The following is a 23,756-nucleotide window of genomic DNA, read 5'->3' as shown; positions in this document are numbered from 1 at the left end:
CGCCCCTCCCTCCGCCGCGGCGTCATGGCGTCAGCAGGCGCGGGCCGGGGACGCGGGGACACGCTGGAGGGGGGGATGCGGGCCGGGGGCGCGGCGACACGCCGTAAGGCCGTAGGGTGGAGGGAACACGGGGCCGGGGTGCGGGATCACCTTGGAGCGGGAGGCGCGGGGCCGGGGGCGCAGCGACACGTTGGAGCAAGGGGGACACGCGTGCTGGGGCGCCAGAGCCCTGCGGGGGACTCCAGGAGATGTGGACAGGGGCGCGGGGACGTCTGAGGAGGAGGCACGAGGACATGGCACCGGGGACCTGAGGGGACGCCGCCAGGGGCCAGGGGCAGGGGAACTCCAGGTGACACTGGGCCAGGGACGCGCCGGAACCTCAAGCGTGGAGATGGTGGGAGGTTTGGGATAGCCGGGTGTCGATGGCGCAATGATGCAAGGACGTAGAGGTGACCGGGGCTGGGGGCTCAGGTGGGTAGAGGGGCGAGGGACCTCGGAGGGTTCAGAGGCTTGGGGAGGCCTAGGGACCGGGGCAGCACTGGAGGGTGGGCCCGGCGGGTGATCCTGGACCACTGCTCCAGGGCAGTCTCGATGGTGGAGGTGGGACCTCTGTTGGGGCGCTCAAAGGCTCGCGGGAATGGAGTTGCAGAGAAGGGTTTGCCGGGAGAATTGAAGGCAAGGATGTGTCTAGGATGAGCATCTCTGACTTGGAGTCAGGCAGTTGCAGATGGATGGGGTCAGAGAAAGGCTCTGAGGTCAGGTCCCAGGGCCATTCAGATCTACTGGAAGCTGCCAGCCCGTGACCTTGGCCAGCCTTCTAAGTTTCATAGCACGTTCAAAACCACCATGTTGATGTATGCATTTTCCTTCTTCACTTGCTGTCCTCTGTGACTTGTGACTTACCACTTCTGTGTCTCCAGCTGTGGAAAAAGGAATGAATTTACCTAAGCTTTACCTTTTACACTCTAAAAGTAGATTTTAAAATAAATTGGAGAATCAGATAAGGTTTATAAAGCCATTGCCTTCTTGGCCATGGTAATGATGCAAGTAACTGTTAGCTGTCAGCACTGAATTAGAAAAGAGGAAAGGAGACTGTCCGAAAGTTACTGGTCTGTTTCAATGTTTGGGGTGTGGAGAGATCTCTAATGGGGCTGAGGAAGAACGGGAGGGAGGGGGCTATGCCGGAGTCACTTGTATCCCTCCTCCCCCTCCCCCCTGAGCCCCACAGAAAGGTATGGTGAACGTTTTGGTGTATTTCTAAGGAGTGACTGTGACTAGGTTGGTTTGGGTTCTTAGGAAGTAACTTGGAAGCTGGATGGAACAGGGAACAGAAAAGCGACCCTGCAGTGGCAGGGAGAGTTGATGAGGTTTTATGGATGGGGAGAGCCGGTGAGAGGAGGACACAGGAGGAAGGAGAGGGGAGCGGATTCAGGTGCTCAGCACACCTGAGCGGACTTCAGTGCAGTGGGTGGACTCGGCGGGTGTTAGGGCTGTGACCGTGTTCATCACCGTATTCCCAGAGCTTGCACACACCTGACACATTGTAGGCACTGAGGAAACGTCTGTTGATTGAATCTCTTGTGCCATATTACACCACTTAGGACCCCATACCCCTTGGCTGACATAACCCCGGCTGGAGGAAACCATCTCTCGCCCTGCCCTGCTGGAGGTGGCTCACCACTCCCCTAGCCCATGATGCATTGTGGTGAATGTATCTTTGCTGAGGCTGGTTCTCTTTCCCATTATTTCACTCATTCATTTCCCCACACCTGTTACCTGGCAGGTGCTGTGCTGGAGCCTGGGGCTTTATTATAAAGGACACAGGTATGGCTGCTGCTGTCCCAGGTCTTACCTGAGATACCTGGAACTCCTCATCTCAGGCCCCATTAAAGCCTCCTACATCTCCTTTCTAGAGGAAGCCTTCCCAGCTCCCAAGGCTGCCCCTCCTTCCCTCACTGTTCTTCATCAGAACTTTCAGCTGCTCTTCATTCCAGCACCTAAATTCTTCTGTAGCAGTTTGTTGACACGAGAAGGGCAGGGACAGACCACGTCTCACTCATCCTTCTGTCCTCGGTGGGGATTAGATATGTTGCTGTTTCATCATAATGGGACCTGCAGCTGAACTTGGGGAACTGACTTCACTCCCTGACCTTCCTACTCATCGTCCCCATTGGCTTTCATCCAGAGACAGAGGACTCCCTCCCTAGGACTGGCCAGAGGTGTTTCTAAACAGTCCTAGTCCCTAGGCAGTGTTCTTAGACAACAGAGTAAATTTCATCCTCCACCTCTCCTCCTCATTCCCCCACCCCTGAGAAAGAGCCAACTCCTGGGAATTGTCAGAACCGGTATTGCTGATCCTCATGAGGTCCTATGACCTCATGACCTCCCAGACCATAGGGCAGGTGCTTTTTCCTCCTCTCTGGCCATGTGCTCTCAGACCGGCTGGTTGTCCCTTTAGGGTCCGTGTTTACCTTTAGTGGAAATGCTAATGCCTGCTTTGTCAGGCAATAGGGGGTTGGGGGGCAATCCATGTAGAGAGGTATTTCAGGCAGTCAATGAATGGTCCCTCCAGATCCTGGCCCCAAAGACCTGGGTCTGGAATGAATGTTGGGCAGCAGCTCCTGCTGGGTGGGGTGGGGCAGGGGGCAGAGACATTAGGCTGCTTTGTGGTCTCCCCTGTTCTCAGAGCCCCTTGGATGGAGGTAGAAAACTATGAGATCTTGGGAGCACCTGGGTGGCTTAGTCAGCTAAGGGTCTGCCTTTGGCTCAAGTCATGATCCCAGAGTCCTGGAATCGAGCCCCACATTGGGCTCCCTGAGCAGCGAAAGCCTGCTTCTCCTCTCTTTCCTGCTTATGTTCTCTGTCTCTGTCTCTGTCATATCTGTCTCTCTCTCTCAAATAAATCGATACAATCTTTAAAAAAAAAAAAAAAAAAAAAAAGAAAGCAAGCTATGAGATCTTTTCCAATCAGGTTGAGCCCCAGGTGCCTCAAGAAGCTGAAACTTTCTTAGCCCTGGACGCTTGGTCTCTCCTGCATGGAGAGGAACGGAGGAACCTACTTCTACCTAGAAGAATTCTCCATAGTTGGGCCACTATGGCCACAAAACCCCTCCCATGCAGCCCTTTTCCTGTGTTCCTACTTCAGGTGCTTATGCTACCCATGAGGGGTTATTTCAGAGCAGGAGAGAGAGAACAGGCATCACAGGCCCCATGTCCAGGCCGAGAGAATCAGTATGTTCATCTCTAAGCCCCGTGCTGAGGTCTTTCACGAAGAAACAGATGCCACCTTCAGGAAAGGTCTGTGACAAAGTGGTGGTAGCCAGGACAACCTTGGTGAATGACACCCCACAGTGGAACCCACATGGAATTTCCATCCTGGGCACAGTGTTCCCTTTGTTTGGGACCTCATTAGGCAAGCCTGCGGGCTGGCTGGAGGGAGGAATTAATGAGCACTTCCGGGGGCATCATCCCACCTGCAGGACCTCTGTGGGAGGTCACATGGGCTGAGGGGTGACTCACTCGGGTCCACTGAGTAAGACTTGCTTGTAGTTCTGCCCCCAATTTCTTTGACTTGTCTTCTAGCCTTACTCTTCCAATGAACGTGCGATGGCAATGACTTCACTTGGAAGACAGCTAGAGAATGACTGGGGAGAATCACAACCCCTCACAGAGATGACTTGAGAGACAGTGGACAACATGGAGCTGAAGTCATGCTCCAAACAGGCTGGCTGAGGTCAGAATCTGCGCATCCTCTGCTTGGCAGGTGACTGGCTTGTCTCCAGGGGCCAGCTGACCTTTGTCTGTTTCCTCACTTAGCAGCTCATACACAGCATAGCTGAGGTAGACCAGTAGTTCCATATTCCCTTCCAACCCAATTTTGCCATTTCCAGTTACTTTTTCATGTCTCTTGGGGTTGAAACTTTACAATCATCTTGGACTCCTACTTCTCCCCTAAGTTCGATTTTTTTCTTTCTTTCATCTCTCCCCCTTCTCTCCCCCTTCAGCATCTCTGCGGATGCCTGATGGTCTGTACTTGGCTCACTCGTCATACCTGTGGATTCACCTTGCCATGAATCAGCTCCTGGACTTGGGGTCTCAGGGGTGGCGTGCACAAGACAATTCATTGAGGTACAGGAAGAGTAGTATACTAAAACTTTTATAAACATGTAGTTTATTTTTTTAAAAGATTTTATTTATTTATTTGACAGAGGGATCACAAGTAGGCAGAGAGGCAGGCAGAGAGAGGGAGAAGCAGGCTTCCCGACCAGCAGAGAACCCAATGTGGGGTTCGATCCCAGGACCCTGAGATCATGACCTGAGCCGAAGGCAGAGGCTTAACCCACTGAGCCACCCAGGCACCCCTATAAACATGTTTTTTAAAATAAAAATAAAAATGCTCTATGACAAAGAGTAGTTTGATATTATGGCCCCATAATTTAACATGAGCCCCTACATATTAATATTGGATATGTTTACCTCACTTGAAGTGGCCTCCTGTCATGTCACAATGATACACAAGGTATTCCATGCTGGTAGGGGCCTTCTCTCTCATGAGATCATTTTCAGAGTATTTTAATGTATTTGAATTAGCGAAGTTAAATGGATTTATGAATTACACAACCTAGTTTTAACTAACTTTCAAAGTGTAAACCAATAGCTTCAAAGGATTTAAAAGATTCTTTAAAAAGTAATTCCCCCAAATCACAAATAGGAAAACAAGATACAGGTTTTTTAGGCCAGGTAGAAGCTGTTCATTGACCTCAGTGTAAGATTATTAGATATGATGAGAACAGTTAGTAACCATCAGAAACTGTGAAACTCGAATTTAGATTTCCTATCATTAATGATTAGCTTCATTTTAAGTGCCTATTGTTCCTTGATTTATTAACCAATGGTGATAGATTATGAAGATGATAATTAAAAAAAAATATTTTATTTATTCATATAAGAGACAGAGACACAGAGAGAGCACATAGAGGGAGAGGGAGAAGCAGTTTTCCCGCTGAGCTGGGAGCCAGATGTGGGGCTGGATCCTAGGACCCTGGGATCATGACCCAAGCCAAAGGTAGATACTTCACCAACTGAGCCACCCAGGTACCCTGAGGATAATTTATACATAAATAAATATATACATATTTAGGGGGATATTTAAAAATATTTAGTGATTGAGTTCATGGTATTAAAAAAAAAAAAAAAACCAGTAAGTCTTAAATCTGGGGGGATTGTGAACTCCTTTGAGAATCTGATGAAAGCTGGATTCCTCTCCCCCCTCCCTACAAAAAGGCATGTGAACGGGAAATTTGTATTCAAATTCAAATTTAAAGGAGGATACTTTGAAGTTGTCCTGAGCCATTTGACTCCCATTCTATTGTCCCTGTTCAAGCCTTTCTACTGCTAGGCAGAATCATATTCTCAAATATCCTTTTGTTGTCTTGTACATTTTAGGTTCTGGAACAGCACCCTTGGGGCTGTGGTGGCAGGTCTGGAGGGTCCCAGTGGGTGTGACATGTGTCACTGGTAAATTAGGACTAGCAATAGTTGAAATGCTGGAGTTCGTGAAATTGTTTGCTCTAAATAATATTACCATAGTAATATCCCTACTGAGTGCTCCCCAGCGGCAGGAATTTTGCACAAATGAGGCATTTTGGTAGGAGGACATCACACCTGGATACTTATGTGCCGTGTGTGTGTCTGGGGAGAAACCTGAGGGTGGCTGTCCTTCTGCACACAGGGTCAGTGCCTTAGCCAGCTCCTTCAAGCAGCTCTGCCAGGTGAGAATTTCTGAGACTTGGGACCACGGTTGCCTTTTCATACCCCAGAGAGCCTTATTCAGGGTCATGGACCCACAGGTGCCCAGAAAATGTTTGTGGCTTGATGGTATAAAAAGCCGTTTCATAAGATGCTGTTGGAAAGAGGATGTGAAGACCCAGTTCCCTTCAACTTGTGGAGGAGAAATGTTGCAGATACTTATTGACAAGCAATGGAATAAATTTTCTCCTAACATGGGATTTAAAACCACTTCAGGTGGTTTTAAGAACAGCTGTCAGAGGACGTTTAGATTCTAGCAATGGAGACAAAGCTTATATCAAACTAACCTTCCTGCCGACAACAATTACAAACCTCAAACAAAATATAAAAAAAGAGCCATTCACAGGCACTGGAGAGTCATAAAAGCAGTCAGAGACTAGAGAGGCTTATAGCCATAACCTGTAAAAGTGACAATACTCCCTCAGAGGACATTCTTGGCCTCAGCTGGGAATAGAACTGAAGACAATTGGACTGAGGAGCTAGGTGTTAGGGATTGAGGTAAAGTACAGCTGGGAAATTTAGGGAGAAAGTCCCAGAGAAGGGGGCTGGCTTGAGGACTGAGCCTCAGGATCTGTGTAGTAACTTATTCAAAACGCATAGCTGAATCCTGAAGTAGGTGTGAGGTGAGACTCCAAGGCAACCAGAAGAAAGTGACAGCTGGGTTGAGCAGATATTCCAGAAGCTGTCTAGTACTGGGGAGATGAAGTTGGAACTCAAGTCATACCAAGTTAGAGGGAAGGAGCAAACACCTTGAGCCTTTTCCTGAAACTCCAGAAGGACTATGCCTTAACAGTAAGACCACATTCAAGGACAAAGGGATAGGACAGGCAGGACTGACTCCCAGCAAATCTGTTGGCATGAAATCAAGGTAACTCCCTGACAGAAGCAAAGTCTGCACTCTTCAAAAGAAGATAACAGAATCCAGAGTTGCTGGCAGATCCTGCCCACTGTGCCCAGCAGAAATAAAGAATTCTTAGCAAGAAAATGTGACTGGGGAGGAAAATTAACTCACCAGGAGAGACTCACAGGTGACCCAGATGATGAAATTAACAGATGAGTAATATAAAATAACAGAAAGATGGGTACAATGGATAAAGTAGAGGGAATTTCAGGATGGATTTGGGGACTGTAAAAATGAACCAAATAGAAATTATAGAACTGGGAAATATATTTGCAATGAAAAAGTCATTGAATAGTATGAATAGATTGGATAATGTTGAAGAAAGGATACTGAACTGGAGGAATGGTCAGTAAAATTACCAAAATGGAGGGACAAAAAGAAAAATCACTAAAAAAACTCCCTCAAACAACCAGGTGCCAGAGATTCAGACCGCCGCAGTAGTCAACTGACCTTTGACAAAAACACCAAAATATTTTAAGGGAGAGAGGAAAGTCTTTTTTAGTAAGTGGGTCTGGAACAACTGGCTATCCCTAGTCAAAATACAGCTTGACTCTCACTGCACAATGAACACAATAATGAATCACAGATTTTGGCCTTAACCCTAAAAGCTAAAACTATAAAATTTCTAGGAGAAAAATGGAGGAGAGGATCTTTGAGACCTTGGGGTTAGGCAGACATTTCTTAGATAAGGTACACTAATCATCAAGTAAAAAACTGAAATTGGATTTCATCAAAATTAAACATTTGTGCTTATTAAAAAATTTGGTTATGAAAATGAAAAACAAGCCACAGTCTGGGAGAAAATATCCACAATGTATAGATGTAACAAAGCACTTTTATCCAGAATATATAGAGACTTCCTACGAATTAATAAGAAAAATATAGATAAGTCCTTCAAATAATGGGCAAGAATTGTGGAAGGCAGCATGGATAGTTCTCAAAAAATTAAAAATAGAACCACCCTATGATCGAGGAGTCATTCTACTGGTATTTACCCAAAAAATACAAAGACGCTAATTCAAAGGGATATATGCACCTCTATGTTTGTTGTAGCGTTATTACAAGAGCCAAACTCTGGAAGGAGCCCAAGTGTCCATGGATAAAAGAATGGATAAAGAAGATATGGTGTATACATACAATGGAACATTATTCAGCTGTTAAAAAGAATGATATCTTGTCATTTGCAACAACATGGATGGATCTAGAGAGTATAAGGCTAAATGAAATAAGTGAGTCAGAGAAAAACAAATACTGTATGATCTCACTCAAAGTGGAATTCAAGAAACAAAACAAATGAGCAAAAGAAAAAAAAAGAAGAGAGACAAACCAAGAAATAGACTCTTACCTCTAGAGAACACACTGATGGTTACCAGAGGGATGGATGAAAGAGGAAATGGGGATTAGAGAGTACACTTACCATGATGAAAAAACGAAAATGAAATGATTAAGCAAATAAATAATAGGCAAGAGATCTGTAGGCTTTGCACAGACACCTCATATAAGGATAGACACAAACACTCTAAGGCTAACTGGAGAGGTGCTCAGTATCCTTATCATCAAGGCTATGCAAGCTAAAACCGAGTTGCATGCCACTTCACACCTGCTGGAATGTCTGTCGTGGAAAAGTCTGGTGAGAGCAAGTATGGCTGAAGACGTGGAGCCCATGGGACTTTCTGACATTGTGAGTGGGAGAGTCGGAATGCTGTTCTTAGAAGCATAACCCACCGTGTGATCCGGGCATGCAACTCCTGGGTGTTTACCCAAGGGAAGTAAAAACATGTCCGCAAGAAGATGTGTATGAGAATATTCCCAGGACTCAAACACTGAAAACCAACCCAGGGCCCAACAACACGGGAATGGAGAAGATCATTATGGGGGCAGAGGTGCTAGCCCACAGCAGCAGAAACTGACAAAGCTTATAAACAGCAACATGCATGAATCTTTGGGTGAAAGAAACCAGACACAGAGCACTGACTGATTCCAAAAGGCAGAGTAGTGATTGCTTTCTGGGGGTGGGAGGTGTGGGGAGGGGGGTGGGATGACTCCAGCGCCGCTGGTGCTCTTTTGGACCTGCAGTGAGGTGACTGCTGCATAGGGTGATCAGGTTCACCTGGCAATAGGGCTTCCTGAGATGTCCGACAGGGACGGTTCCAGAAAAGCTGAAACCAGCTGGTGGCCCCACATGACCTGCATGTAGGCATTTGTCAGAAGAGTTTTGCATGTGGAATTGCACCTACACTTGACATTCGTGCATTGTATTACATGTAAATTATACTTCATGCAAGAGAGTGTTTTAGGGGCGCCTGGGTGACTCCGTTGGTTAAGCCTCCCACTCTTGGTTCCAGCTCAGGTCAGGATCTTGGGATCCTGGGGTTGAACTCCCGGGAGCTTGGCATGCTCAGCTCAGAGTCTGCTTCTCTGTCTCTCTCTCCCTCTTCCTCTGCCCCTCCCTAACTCTCTCTCTAAAATAAAGATATGAATCTTTAAAAAAAAAAAAAGTGTTTTAAAAGGGCAAACAACAAAAACGCTGAAAACAGAAGCTGAGCAGAAGAAAGCATTTGCCTTTCAGGCATCAAATCAAAGTCAGTTTTACTCTAATGACTTTGAAGGGACCAAAGCTTAAGGGGGTGCCCAACAAGTTACCTGGACACCTCACTTCCTCCAGGACGTAGAGATGTTGGATAAACAAAGGGACAATTGGTGTTCAGTGTGTTTGATATCCATCTTTTGGGAGACTTCAGCAGGTTGAGGTAGTTCCATCTACTTCCTTCCTCCCTACCATTTATTGTGAGGTCTCAGATACCCACAGCACACAATTTTCCTGCAGAAGGACCCCTGGTAACATCAGGATCCCAAGATAAGCAGATGATTTCCCCACCGTGCAGGTTGTCTTGTTCTGCTTGCTGTGAATGGAATCTGGAAACCCACCCCCACCCCCGCCCCCAGGACAATTAATCCTTGGAAGCTTTTCCAGACTCAGGCAGAGCCGGGGTATTCTGCCCTGTGTTTGGATTTGCTGTTGTTTTCTGCTTGGTACTTGCCTGGGTGACATTAGGTGCAGGCTGGTCCCTGTGTGATCTGGTGGTTTGCACACATGCCCGCAAATCTGGGGACGCATTCTGAGGGGGGAGTTACCATGACCTTCCCCTGCTTATATGTAGCAGTTAGCTGATGCAGCCTTTCCCGAAGCAAAACACCGTCCTTATCAATTACTCTCCCCCAATCCTCCAAAGCGGAAATTGAGCACAGATGTGTTAGGTCTTTTTCATTATTATGGGAAGATGATTGCCATATTTTTGGCAGTGGTTTTTAAAGCACTCCATGTCCTCAATTTGCCAATCTTGAAACCGTACAAACATTTCACCAAGTTTTTGTTATGCGGAATAATGCTCTGAGGACTGTCTCCGGAAAAAAAAAAATCAGTGGAAATTTCTGCACTTGAAGATAGCACTGACCAATTGAAAACGTTCTGGAGGGGCCCACGCTCTGCCTGGTTTCCCTCTCAGCTGTAACAGTGCTCAGGGCTCGGGGCCAAGGTGCAGCCTCCTTGCCAGCACCCAATCTATTTTAGGAACATAATAGAAAAATAGTTTGCCACTTACTCATTTACATTCTGTGCTCAAGGTGAATTCTTTATATCCACCTCCCCAGACAAAGAACAGTTTATAACATTTTGTTACAAGTAGTTTAAAAAATTCAGCTTTGTTTCAAGCAGAACAAAGATTGTATGGTTTTCTTCCCCAGAAACAGTTTTCTTACTCATGGTAAAATGTAATCAAAATGTGAAATAAGATCCTTGGAATGATCAAGAGAACCCCCCCACCCCCACCCCGCAGAGTGCCTGGTGGAGTCCTCCACCTGTACACAGGCATCAGAGCACATACTGAATGCAGGGAGCGCACAGGAGAGAAGAAGGAGACAGAGACCCACTTCCTGTCTTCAGTGGGTCTCAAGGCTGCAAAAGGAGCCAAAACATGAGTCAAGTACAGAAGCGCCCTTCTCCAATGGCGCTTCTCCCTGGCAAATCAGGAGGGCGCACCTGGTTCATGCATGGATATGATTTTTTTCCCACAGGACGAGACTGTAGTGGAGGAAAGCATGGGCAGGGAAGCTGGGCATAGCACCCTTGCTGTTGCATGGGCCTCGCGGCCATGATTTCACTGCCCTAAGTACAAAATGTTAGACCGCGAAAGGTAGCAGGTTATGTCACCCCAAAATGTACTTCTTGGATGTGAGGGTTATTCTGAGCTGATTATTTTAAGAAACAGACAGAGGAGAAGTTCAGAGCACAGAGTAGCAGTCACCCTTTCGCAAGAGAAATTTGCATGTACAGAGGCAGCTCTTGGGGGTGGGGGTGTCTCCCTCTCTACCAGGAAGAGAAGCTAACTCTAAACCACCAGAAACTCTGATCTGTGGAGAAGGTGCCATTCAAATTCGCACAACCTTATACTTGCCTACTGTGCTTTTCCTGCTGACCTCCCCATAACTGGAAGTCCACACTGTCTTCTGTCTTTGGCTGAAGACTGGCATTTCAGCTGGTGCCTTGGGCCACCTGGAGAGTTACTAATTTTGTGTGTGTGTGTGTGTGTGTGTGTGTGTGTGTATCTCCCATGTATGCATGGGGTGCACATATTAATAAACTTCTGTTTGTTTTTCTCTTTGTTACTCTGTATTATATTACAGGGCTCTCAGCCAAGAACTCAGAAGGGTAGATGGAAAATTATTTTTTCTCCCCCGTAACCATCTCTGTGTCCTCTCTGGGAACATCAGTCCTGTCATTCTGAGAAAGGAACTCTGGATCCTTGATCAGCACCAGACATTAGCTATTGATCAAAGCCACCAGCTGCCCTAATAGGGCAGAGAGGAGACACGGCTCCCAAAAGGAAGGAGGGCCTCTGGCCTTGGGGAGGAGAGTGGGGGTGGGAAGGGCAGGGACAGGGCACGGAGACGGTCCAGGGCTGATTCCAGGAAGGAGGGCCACCCTCCAGAACAAGCCCAGAGAAGGGGACACTTTTAAGAGTTGCCTGAGAGAGGAGAGCAAAGAAGAAACAGTCCAGGCCACATATCTGCAGGTAAGCTTGTGTGCACCTCTCTTTGTGTCTGTGCAGATGTGTGTGCATGTGTGTGCAAGCAGAGTACATCATTAACTTTCTGCTTCCCAGTCTTTCTGCTTCTGCTTTTGTCCTTCTGGGTGGTTGAGAAAAGCATTGTGGAGGAAACCATCAATGTGCAAGGTACTTGAATTATTTCAGTTCCTAAAGGAAATATGTCATTCATTCCTTCACTCAGATGGCCATTGAACTCTGCTGGCTTTCTTTGGGGGGCAAGTCTAACTTCTTGTTTTTCTCATTTACCCACCACGCACTTGTTCACTCATCAATTCAGTAAATATTTACTGACAGTCCTCCAGGAACAAGGCAGGTGGGTAACCTTTGGTGGAGTCCAACCGGACGCAAAGCCTTCTCCTGCAAACTTGAAGACCCTCTTTCTCACTGTTATTTATTTTTTTTCCTTTCTGAGAGAGAGAGAGAGAGAGATCGAGAGTGCAAATGCGTAAGGGAGGGGGGAAGGGTGGGGAAGAGGAAGAGAATCTTAAGCAGATCTCATGACCCTAAGATCATGACCTGAGCCGTAATCAGGAGTCAGATGGTTCGCCGATGGTGCGGCCTAGGCACGCCACTTGCCTTCTCACTATTGATGGTAGCCCTTCTGTGGTTACTGGGGCTTTTAGAGTTGCTGGTCTCGGTATAAAGAGCCTCTGCTGTGGAATCTTGGCCCAGTGTCTGCTTCCAGTTCTGCCCCCTCGGAAACTGTCTTCTGGATCCCGCCATGTTCTGGGAAGGATAACCATCTACCCAAGGCTCCTTTTACTTAGGACAAGAAACCTTCAGAGAAAACCTAGAGAGGAGAAAAGAGACACGGAAGCAGATCAGGTACCTGCCTTCCCTCACCTGCTTCCAAACTGGCATTTCTTCCAGGGCATCTCCTGCACTTCTAGGTGGGGATATGGGCATGGGCATGTTCAGTGATTTGGGTTGTCCTTATGCTCTCAGGCGCTCATTCTATACTGTTATGGCCACATTTATTGTATTGCTGGTGTGAATAATTTAACTTACAGCACTCTTTAATTTTTTGAAGCTTTCTTTGGCCTTCTCAGGACACAGTAGGCTCCCAGGGACATTTCTCTGTGGCACCACAGCCCTCTGGCACAGTTCTGGGGGCATGAGAAGGTTTTTGATAAATACTTCATGAGGGATAAGTTTTGAGATCTCTTATGCAAGAGGAATATGTTGGTCAGGCTGCTCTTGGGTGTTCGGTCTAGTTCTGGGAGTAACCTGAGGTGGAGCATTGACGAAGTGCCAGAAGGAACTTCCCTCTGGGGGAGGGGGATTTGGTGATCTGAAGAAGCTGAGCAGAGTGGACCATTGAGGCTGTGGAGGTGGAGTAACGGCATGGGTGCAGGTCACTAATGCAACATGAGGTTGGACTTTCTCAGTGTTAGATCCTAAGGGGCACACAGAGCCTCCGGGCGGAACGCACTGTCCAAGAGGGGCCGAACGAGGGGCCAGCATCGGGATGGTGGTATCCCCCCACCTATTTCCTTACTACTAGTTCCAGGCATGATAATAGGCAGTTCATGGAGAATGCAGTTAGGATCCAGTAACGTCAGAAATGCTGGTTTAAATCAGGTTGAACAGGCTGCACCTGTTCTTAGCATAGGCTCTTTTAAGTACAGATGTGCATTGACTCTCTTGACTCTCCAAGAAGAGATTGCAAGGAATGGTCATTCTATACAACTGGCCACAGGGCCCTTTTCTTCGAATCATATCTCACAGCTCTAGAATGCACAGAGCCCACTTGTGGGGGTAACAGAGTCTGGGTCTTTTGGACCAGACATGGGTCAAGGGCTCTTCTGGTTGCCAGACTGCAGCAGGGTGATTCAGCCACCAAGCTGGGTGCCCTGCTTGGAGCTTTCTGGGGCTGTCTCCTCCAGGCTGCTCTCACAGAATGCCATGGACGGAGTGGCTTGCAAAAAACAGACCTTTATTTCTCACTGTTCTGGAGGCTACCAAGTCCAAGATCAAGGCACTAGCAGATTTGGTGCCCAATGGAGGCCCAGTTCCCGGATCAGGGACTTGCTGTGTCCTCACCTGGTGGAAGGGAGGAGAGATCCCTCTGGGGTTCCTTTTATAAGGGCTCTAATCCTATTCATGATGACTCCGCCCTCATAGCCTACTCCCCTTTCAAAGGCTGCCCCTCCTAATACCATAAGGTGGGGGTGGGAGTGGGGGTGTGGTGAGGGGATAGATTTAGGTTTCAGCAGGTGGATTTTGTAAGGATACATCAATGGTTTCAGCACAGCCTCCGCTATCTTTCCTCTCTGGAATCAGAATGCATTTTGGGTACATTTGCCCTGATACATTGAAATAATATAAAACCAGCCTGGTTGTCACGTTTTAGAGTTTGTAGGCTGCGCACAGCATGAGTAATCATTATTACGATCATTGTTAAAGTAACAGCCATTACTGTGAGGGTTGTCTGCCCTGTTCCAAGGAGCCCCCCCCCTTTTTTTTTTATTAAAGATTTTATTTATTTATTTGACAGAGAGAAATCACAAGTAGATGGAGATGCAGGCAGAGAGAGAGAGAGGGAAGCAGGTTCCCTGCTGAGCAGAGAGCCTGATGCGGGACCCAATCCCAGGACCCTGAGATCATGACCCGAGCTGAAGGCAGCGGCTTAACTCACTGAGCCACCCAGGCGCCCGGAACCCCCTTTTTGCTCAGATGTTTATTCATGTTCATCGACTGCACAGTCGATGGGCCATGGGTATGTGAGTTTGGGGTGGGGACAGAGCGACTGACAGCCAGGCAGGGCTGACTCCTTGTCTATCCCAGAGCTGAGGGCTGCTGTGAGCACGGAGAGGTAGAGAGGCGGGTTCCAGGCTCGCTGTCCTGGGCTTCAAAGAGTAGCCGCAGGAGATGGCTAATAAAATCCCTTCTATTCCTGGTAGCTTGAGTTAATTTAGTAACTTGCCTCTGAAAGGATGTTTTCAAAATATACTGGAGATTGCCAGGGAGCATTGGTCCCCTGCCCCTCCCTGGCTTCCGGTGGTTTGCTGCAATCTTTGGCATTCTCTGGCTTGTAGAAACATCTCCTCCATCTTGGCTTAACTTCCCCTTCTTGTAAGGACACATGTCACCCTGGATTAGGTCCCACTGTGATGACCTCACTTCAACCTGATGACCTCTGTTTGCCTCTATGTCCAAATGAAGTCCTGTGCCGAGGTACTGGACATTAGGACTTCAACATATGAATTCTGGGGGGACACATCCAACTCATAAGACCCTGGATTCCATAAGTATTCATGAGAAGGTCAGCCGATGTGCTTTCTGGTAGGTCTGTCTCTGTGAAAAGCAAGCTGGGCGTTTGCGTAGGCCCAGACCGTTGGGGGTTCCTGAACCAAGAGAAGTCTTTGGACTCTAGGCACTTGAACTAGGTTGAAGAGCATCCCCCCACATTCACATCCAAGGAACACTGGGAATGGCCAGCAACCACTGGAAGCTAGGACATAGGTGTGAAACAGATACTTTCTCAGAGCTTCCAGAAGGAACCAACCCTGCAGACACCTTGATTTCCAGGCCTCCAGGACTATGGGATGACGCATTCCTGTTGTTTGAAGACTCCCAGTGTGTGGTCATGAATTACATCAGCCCCAGGAAACTAGTGCAGAACGTAACCCAACCAGGGCCCTCGGTGAGGTTAATCTCCCGACGGAACATCAGACCAAGCCCAGGCCCTTCTGAGCTTGGCCCCACGAGTGGCTTGCAAGGACAGTGTGGCTCAGATGCTGTGAGATGCCCCCAGCCCTCCTGGGCCCCAGCCAACAGGAGCTGTGCATGAAGTTCACCCAACAGAGACAATGGTTGTAACATGAGCACACACTCACTACATCACTTGTTAGTTCCAAGTGACTAAGTAGGACGATCATATTCTCTTGTTGAGCACTTGCGGCAAGAACAGAGACCAAGAAGGAACAAAAGGACAGCAGTGGGACTCTAAGAGGTGGCAGATTAGCATTTGGTCCCTAGAACCGCAGCAAGTCCTGAATCCCTTCAGCACAGGCCCCAGAAGATCTACTGTGTGGCCAGAATCTCACTGAAGTCCCTGTCACTCCATACAGCTGAAGAACCAACAATGCAGTGGTCTTGTCCCTTTTGGCTGGGCAGGGACTGGGGACCCTGCAGCCGGGGAAAGAGGGAACGGAGCTGATAATGTGGAGCTTTAGGGTGATGGCAGGAACCAGTATAAGTCAGGAGCCCCCACCTGGAGACCAGCTCCCCAACCAGCAGCTGGTGCAGGACTCCTCCCCATGCTTTACAATAGGATGGGTTTTGGGGGAGCACTGAAGGGAATGGGTTCTGACCTCTCACCCTGGCGCTGGAACCTCCACTCCCTGTGGAGACCAGCATAGGACCCCCCTGGCCTTTGCATTATCCTCCTCCACTGCAGAGAAGATACTATGACGGGTTGGCGAGCGAGCACAGAGGGAAGTTCAAGGCGTGGCCTTGGGATCAGACAGACTTGGGTTTGGAGCCCACTCTCTGCTTTGCAGGTTATGGGACCTGGGCCAGGTCTCTGACTTCTCTGGGCCTCGGTTCCTGAATAAAGGCAGGCCTAGGCCACAGGAGGTTGTAAGCAGTCAAGGGTGGGGTAGGTAAAAGCCCCAGCACAGAGCCTGGAATGGCTGGCACCTACTCTGGTTGCAATCTGTGTTGATACGACTTTCCTTTGAGGACCTCCCTGTTGTGCTCGGGGCAGGGCCTCTAGAACTGATAAGTCTGAAAATTCAGGGAATTCAGACTGGCTAAAAAATAAGGCACAGCATCTTAGTTTACTTTGAGAGTTGTTGTCATGAATGGGTGTTGGAGTTTGTAAATGCTTCTTCTGCCTCTGTGGACATGATCACGTGATTTTTCTTTTTCAACCTTGTAATGAAGTGTATTACGTTAACTGATTTTTGAATGTTGAACTAGCATTCTGTATCTAGGCTAAATCTCCCTTGGTTGTGGTTGAATGATTCTTTTTACACATTGTTGGATTTAATTTGTTAATATTTGTTGAGGATTTCTGCATCTGTTCATGAGAGATATTGGTCTCTAGTGTTCTTATAATGTCTTTGCTTTTGGTATTAGGGTCATGCTGGTCTCATAGAATGAGTTCAGAAGTATTCCCTCTACTTCTGTCCTTAGAATGAGATTGTAGAGAATTGGTATTATTTCTTCTTTAAATGTTTGGTAGAATTCACTGGTGAACCATCTGGACCTGCTGCTTTCTGTTTTGAAAGATTATTAATTATTGATTCAATTTATTTGAAGTATAGCCTATTCAGATGATTTCTTCTTGTGTGAGTTTCAGCAAATTGTCTTTCCAGGAATGGGTCCATCTCATTTAGGTCATTACTTCTGTGGGTGTAGAGCTGTTCATAGTATTCCTTCCTTAACCTTTTATTGTCCACGGGCCTATAGTGATGTCCCCTCCTTCGTTTCCAATATGAATAGATTGTTTCCTCCCTCTTTTTTCTTAGCCTGGCTAGTGGCTTATGAGTTTATTGATCTCAAAGAACCAGCTTTTGGTTTCTTTGATTTTCTCTATTGATTTCCTATTTTCAATTCCATTGATATCTCTTTCAGTTCTTAGTGTATCTTTTCTTCTGTTTACTTTGGATTTAATTTGTTCTTTTTTTTTTTTTTTTATCTAGTTGCCTCAGATGGGAAGCTTAGATTATTGATTTTAGATCTTTCTCCTTTTCAAATTGTGTGCATTTACAGCTATCTGTTTCTCTTTAAGCACTATTTTCCTGCATCTGACAAATTTTGATTGAGTTGTATTTTCATTTTCACTTAGTTCAAGACATTTTTAATTTTCCCTCCAGATTTCTTCTTTGCCTCATGTGTTATTTGGAATTGTATTATTGAATCTCCATGTATTGGGGGATTTTCCAGTTACTGTTACTGACTTCCAGGTTAATTTTGTTGCACTGAGAGCAGACACTGTATGATTTTTATTCTTTACATTGGTGAAGGTGTGTTCTATGGCTCTGAATGTGGTCTATTTTGGTGGATGTTCCATATGAGCTTGAGAAGAACGTGTATCCTGCTATTTTTGGGTGGAGGAATAGAATCTTAAAGAGAAGAGAACCACAGAAGAGAGAGCCCCCCAGAACTTCACGTTGATTGTCCTCAAATCCTTAGCTGACCTCTCAACAGTGCACACACAGGTAAGACTTCGAGAAGCCTGTAGGGTGTGAAGAGATGTTAGAACCTCATCTTATGCCCACTGTAGGAAAGACAGAGTTTGGAGTTTAAGTTCTGCCAAGTAGAGGAACTTGGTAGATGCCCCAGGCTTTCCATGGAGATCTCAAAAGGGCCTCAGTTTAGGAGCAAAGACTATGCGCCAGTACTAAGACTGACCCTAGGATTAATGGCAAAACAAAATAGGTCCCACCCTACGACGGTGTAAAACAAAGTTTCCACAGGTTCATGATGATCCACCAATAATTTAACCATCTGCTAGAAAGAGGTCAACACTCTCCAAAGGAAAGGAATCCAGAATCTCTGCAACCTGTCATTCACGATATTTAATACGTACCAGTAGTTCCCAGACAAGTGGAAAAGCAGTAAAATGTGACCCAGGGGCAAGTAAAAACAAAACAAAACAAAACAAAACAAAAATCAATAGAAACAGACCCACAAACTAACCAGATGTTGGAGTTAATAACAGGTGCACCTGGCTGGTTCTGTCAGCAGAGCTTGTGACTCTCAGGACCAGGGTTGTGAGTTCAAGCCCCAGGTTGGGCGTGGGGCCTCCTTAAAAAAATAAAAATAAACAAATAAATAAAATACTCTGACAAGGGGGTGCCTGGGTGGCTTAGTGGGTTAAAGCCTCTGCCTTTGGCTCAGGTCATGATCCCAGGGTCCTGGGATCGATCCCCACATAGGGCTCTCTGCTCAGCAGGAAACCAGCTTCCCCCTCTCTCTCTGCCTGTCTCTCTGCCTACTTGTGATCTCTGTCTGTCAAATAAATAAAATCTTAAAAAAAAAATACTCTGACAAATATGGTCAAGAATCTGTATGGAAAGAAAGATCATAGAAGAGGCAAAAACACATGATTTCAGAAGAGATTTAGAAAAAATGTACCCAGTAGAAACTGGAGAACTGGAAAATAAGATATAATATGCTTAAGAAACCACTAAAGGAGAGAGAAAGGACTACTACACACACTTGTGTAAGTACAAACATTTGTACAAATACAAATACTACAAATACTTGATGACCTCCAAAGGAAGAACAAAAGACCAAAGAAGAGAGGGAACAAATAGGAAATGAACAGCAAGATGGTGGACTGAACAGAGCCAAATCCTTAACTACATTAAAGGGGAATGGACCAGACCCTCTAAATCAGAAGGCAGTCAACCCTGTATGCTGTTGTAAAGACATGCACGGGAAGAAGCATGAACATGCAGACAGGCCTTCTCACTTTGCACTTGTGTGTCTGTCCCTCCTTTACCTCCTCGCTCATCACCCGCACACCCAAGTCAGCAAACGAGGCCTGGAACCAGGTGGCTGGGAGAGAAAGTCCTGAGCAAAGCGGGGACTGGGGAGCAGGGAGAGAAGGCGACGTCAGAACTCCTTTGGAAGGCATGTGTCAGGAAGGATGAGGGCTGTTTTCATGCTCATGAGTTTGTCCCACCGTGGGCTGCGCTCAGAACACTTATTTATAAGTGGTGTACTTGAAAGCTGAAACTCGTTATCCCACTGAGATGAGAAATGGGGTGTAGGTTCTTAAGTCAGACTCCAACAGCCTGGGCTTGACAGGTAGATTGTTCTACGTTTTGTCAAGCATGCTAATGCAATGGCAGGTGGTGATGCGTGAAACTGGGTTAGAGGAAGTGTGAAGGTCATGGCGCTCAATCTCTGGGAGCTTCTTAAGTGTTTTCATGTATCCAGTCTTCCAGTGTCTCCCATCAACTAATGTTTGATAATTTAATTACTTTTTATCTGATTACTTTCTAAAAGTCTATCCTTAGTAATATTATAGCTGACGTCCTTTTGGATTTTCTAAGTATAAAATTATCCATAAATAATGACATTCATCCTTCTTTCTTAATTTCTTTCTCTCTTTTGTTCTTTGGTTTTGCTGTCATAATGTGTATACAGGGATATACAATATCATGGAAAACAATAATAATAAAAGGAAAATTTATACAGGAAATTGTTGTTTGGCCGCCGGTTTTTAATTAGAATATTCCTGCTGCCTTTCCATTAACTGTAATGTTAGTTTTTACTTTAAAAATAGGTCTTCCTGTCTTCAGAAATCCTTCCTTCTAACTCAGGAATTCTTCATGCTGGGTTCGCGGATGATGCGGTCTGATCCCGCAGTATCCTGAAATCGTGCACACAGAATTTCTCTACACACTTACATGTGAATATTCGTTCGGCCCTTACTCTCCTGGTGACTATTATGTGCCAGGCTTTGTTCCTGGCCTGGAGGTTACAACAGCGATCAGGACAGTTACCAAATCCAGCCTTTAGGCATTTATAGCCTGGTGGAGGAGACAGCGATAGGCAATAAGGAAAATATAAAGTATGTGAGCTGTCGTGTCACAGACAAAAATACTGGGAGGCTGTAGGGTGGGGAGCCCCTGGGTCAGTGGGTCAGAGAAGGTCCCCTGTAGAGGGTGATGGGTGAGTGGGCCCTGTTATGGGCCGAACCGTGGCCCCCTGAATGATGTGTCCATGTCTCAACCCAGCGTACACGTGACCATGATGTCATTTGGTGGAAGATGTAATTGAGTTAAGTAATGATCTGAAGATGAGCTCATCCTGGACTAACCAACCAGGGGGCCTGAAACCCAAGGCAAGTGTCTTTGTGAGAAGAGGAGGCTCGAAGAGGAAGCCATGTGAAGACGAGGCAGAGACTGGCCTGAGGCAGTCACAGCCAAGGGGACCCCCAAGGCTGCCAGCAACCACCTCAAGCCAGGAGGAAGTCCAGGGACAGAGTATCCCTCAGAGGCTCCTCAGGGAAGTCCCTCTGCCAACACCTTCATTGCAGATTTCTAGCTTCCAGAACTATTTCAAGGCACCCACTGTCCCCAGTTTATGGTCATTTCTTACAATGGAAGCAAATACAGCCTTGAGGTGGTTAAGAGGGTGGGTGAGCCATGTGTGCATGTACAAGGAGACGTTTACAGGGAATCAGGGTGGTTGTGGCCAGTGGAGAGTAGCAGAACGAGGTCAGGGGTCACAGATGAGGGATGCTGGCAGGGGACAGATGACCAAGGTCTTCTGGGCCACAGTAAGGACCAGAGCTGCTGGTCTGGGTGAGGTGGGGAACTTTGAACTGAGCAAATGAAATGCAAGAATAGAGATGCCATTAACCAAGATGGGAAAGGCTGCAGGTAGAGTAAGTTTGGGGAACAAACCAGGACGTGAAGTTTGGACTCGGTAAGCTGAGAAGCCCAGTGGGCATCTGAGGGACGATGCCGGGGAGGCAGTCTAGTGCAGGACTCTGGACTTGCCAGGGGTGGGCTAGGAGGGAGACCCCATCGGGGAACCATTGGCATACATGCAGCATTCTACATGCCCTGCACGGTGGTGAGAACAGATGGGGGGAGGGGTGCAGGAGATGGAGGGGGGACGGTGACCCCCAGGGTGTGCAGGTCCTGGACAGGAGGAGGAACCAGCCAAGGGGACCGAGGAGGATCCCTGGCCACAAGGTGGGTCCAAAAAGCCACTAGAAGAAAGTGCTTGCAATGGGGGGCTGGCGTTGACAGGGGTGAGGGCAGAGGGCTGATGGCCTGGGCAGCCTGGAGGCCACAGGATCATCGAGAACTTTCCAGGGCCAGGAGGTGGCCACGCCCACTGGGAGCAGGGTCAGGAGAGATGGGGAAGAGGGAATGTGGACCCAGGCAGAGGCAGCTCTAAGGGGGACACAGTGCAGGGGAGAGTCTGTCTACGTGCTGATGGGAGCACTCTACAGGAAGGAAGACTGGCTAAGGCAGGGATGAGGGTGAGGAATGGGGGAGGTAGGGGCGGGAGTAGGTTAGCTCTCTGTGCCCCAGGGCCAGGGGATGGTGACTACCTCCCACCAAACCTCTGAGGCGGGGGGGGGGGGTGTGGGGGGGGGGTGGGGGGTGGGGGGCTGGCTCACGGCCAGGTCTGCTTAGCTTCTCCTCTCTCTTTCCCACTGACTGTGGGACTTGTCCACTTGCTGTTCTTCTCTGGGCCAGCTCTCCCTTTCTGGGCTTATTTCCTCAATTGTGAAGTGGGATAAATCCGTCAGGCCCGCCCCTAATATTTGCAGGGACTGGGGCAGGCACACAAAACGTAGTCCATATACCAACCATCTGAGCATTTAAAAGTGACAAATGAAGCCAAGCACACACGTTGCTGAATTAAATATGTCCCACCCTCCTCCTTTGACCGGTATACCTTCAAAAGAATCCAGAAGTCGAGGTTTGCTCTTAGAACCCGAGAGCTCCCAGGAGCGCTTGCCAGGACATGACGGCCCAGCCCCACTGGCCTCCTTTGCTCCCGACCTGCGTCTGTCTCTCACAGAGAGGGGTTGATGTGCTCCCCCCATACTCCCCATCGCTGGTCTCTTGGGCACGAGGAGACTGCGTGCTCACCCTGGTGGCCGCCTGTGCTGGAGTAGAGTGGACCCAGCACAGAGGCCCATATGGGCCCTGTAGGAGGGTGGTGGGGTTACTTGGGTGAGGAATTCGTCATCTCTGGATTTGGGACTGTGCCTTACAAGTGGGGGGCCCTATGACCTTCTTACCCCCAAGAATGGGCACCGTGAGGGAAGGGCCCGTGGAACGGCCTTCTGGGTGTGGCTCCCAGGGTGGGTTTGCCATGAGGGTGACCATGAGATCAGAACCCCAAGTCAAGGGTCAGCACAATGCCTGGCACATAGTAGGTGCACAGTAAAAGGTGCTACTTTATTTTTGTTATGTTTCCAGTCGTTAGGAACTGCGCAAGTCGTTAGGAACAGGGCCCCTCCATCCTCAGCCCTCTGGGCGCCCACCCCAGACTCTGGGTGCTCAGACAGCGTCCCCTGTGGCCTCACTCCTCTCACTGTGCTCAGCCGCTTCCCTTCAGAAAGCCCTCCTTCCGCGGGTCATTAGGGAAGTTTCTGGTCCGTCTTCGGTGTGTCAGATGTTTCCTCCCCAAAGGAGTCTGCCTTGCCCCTGTCCTCTCACCTGGTCAGGTGAGCCGATCTCCTCTGCCTGCTCCCACGGGACTGTGAGGCCTGGTCCGAAGCTGAGGTGGTCGCCTCTCCCTGCACAGTCCCCTGTGCTGGCCTTTGGGTCCTGGACGCCTCGGGGCTGGACTTTGCTTCGCCTGCTCTGCCCAGCCTGTCAGGCAGCCAAGCGCCGGCCTGATTGCTGAGCTGAGGAATTTAACTGGTGTTCAGAAATCCCTGCTGGAATTTTCCGTTGAGATAAGCAGGGGTGAAGGTTTTGAGGCAAGGCAGGTGACCCTCTCTGCTTATCTCAAAGGCCCTAGGAGATAAGAACATTCTGGAAGATCTGTCCTGCAGCCATCCGTCACACTGAGTCTGATCCTTAACTCCAGCTCTATAAGGAAGCCCAAGGAGGACCGGGAAGCACCCCTTCCCCCACAGATCCCCAGACAGGGCACGTCTCCTGGGATGGGGCTGTATTACCCATCCTGGCCACACCGGTGGCCTCTGTGCCAGGAGCTGGGGGGCCGTGGGGTCCAGGCAGGTCACTGGCAGTGTCCACTACGTGCCTTGATGACTGTGTCGAAAATCTCAGAAATGTTTCTGTGGCAGCGGCTCAGGTGTTGGCCATGTGATGTCAGGGAGGCAAATGGGTGGAAAGTTACGGAAGTTGGGTGCGCATGGGAAGGAGCCACAGGCGGTGGGGGTAGGGAGGGGGCTCAGGGAGCAGAAGAGCCCCCGGCCCTGGAGATGTGGAGTGGAGACCGAATAACCTGTTGGCTGGGGTGCTGCTGAGATTCTT

At 48.1% G+C, this 23,756-nt stretch overlaps 1 protein-coding gene and 1 long non-coding RNA gene across 2 annotated transcripts in view; one reads left to right on the top strand and one right to left on the bottom strand.

Annotated features, from left to right (window-relative positions):
• Positions 1-12,520: 12,520 nt before the first annotated feature.
• On the bottom strand, positions 12,521-23,270 carry LOC132013683 (uncharacterized). Its single transcript, XR_009403072.1, has 3 exons — positions 22,971-23,270; positions 18,469-18,576; positions 12,521-12,607 (listed from the first exon to the last, which is right to left on the bottom strand). It is a non-coding gene; the product is annotated as an uncharacterized LOC132013683 (long non-coding RNA).
• RAB17 (RAB17, member RAS oncogene family) overlaps positions 12,553-23,756 on the top strand; it is a 30,333-nt gene continuing 19,129 nt past the window's right edge. The window contains exon 1 of the mRNA XM_059393788.1: positions 12,553-12,642. The gene's annotated coding sequence lies outside the window, so the exon portion shown is untranslated. The remainder of the gene's footprint in view (positions 12,643-23,756) is intronic.

This window comes from Mustela nigripes, chromosome 3, assembly GCF_022355385.1.
Source record: "Mustela nigripes isolate SB6536 chromosome 3, MUSNIG.SB6536, whole genome shotgun sequence".
Classification (NCBI taxonomy): Eukaryota; Metazoa; Chordata; class Mammalia; order Carnivora; family Mustelidae; genus Mustela; species Mustela nigripes.
This window is presented reverse-complemented; position numbering and strand designations above follow the sequence as displayed.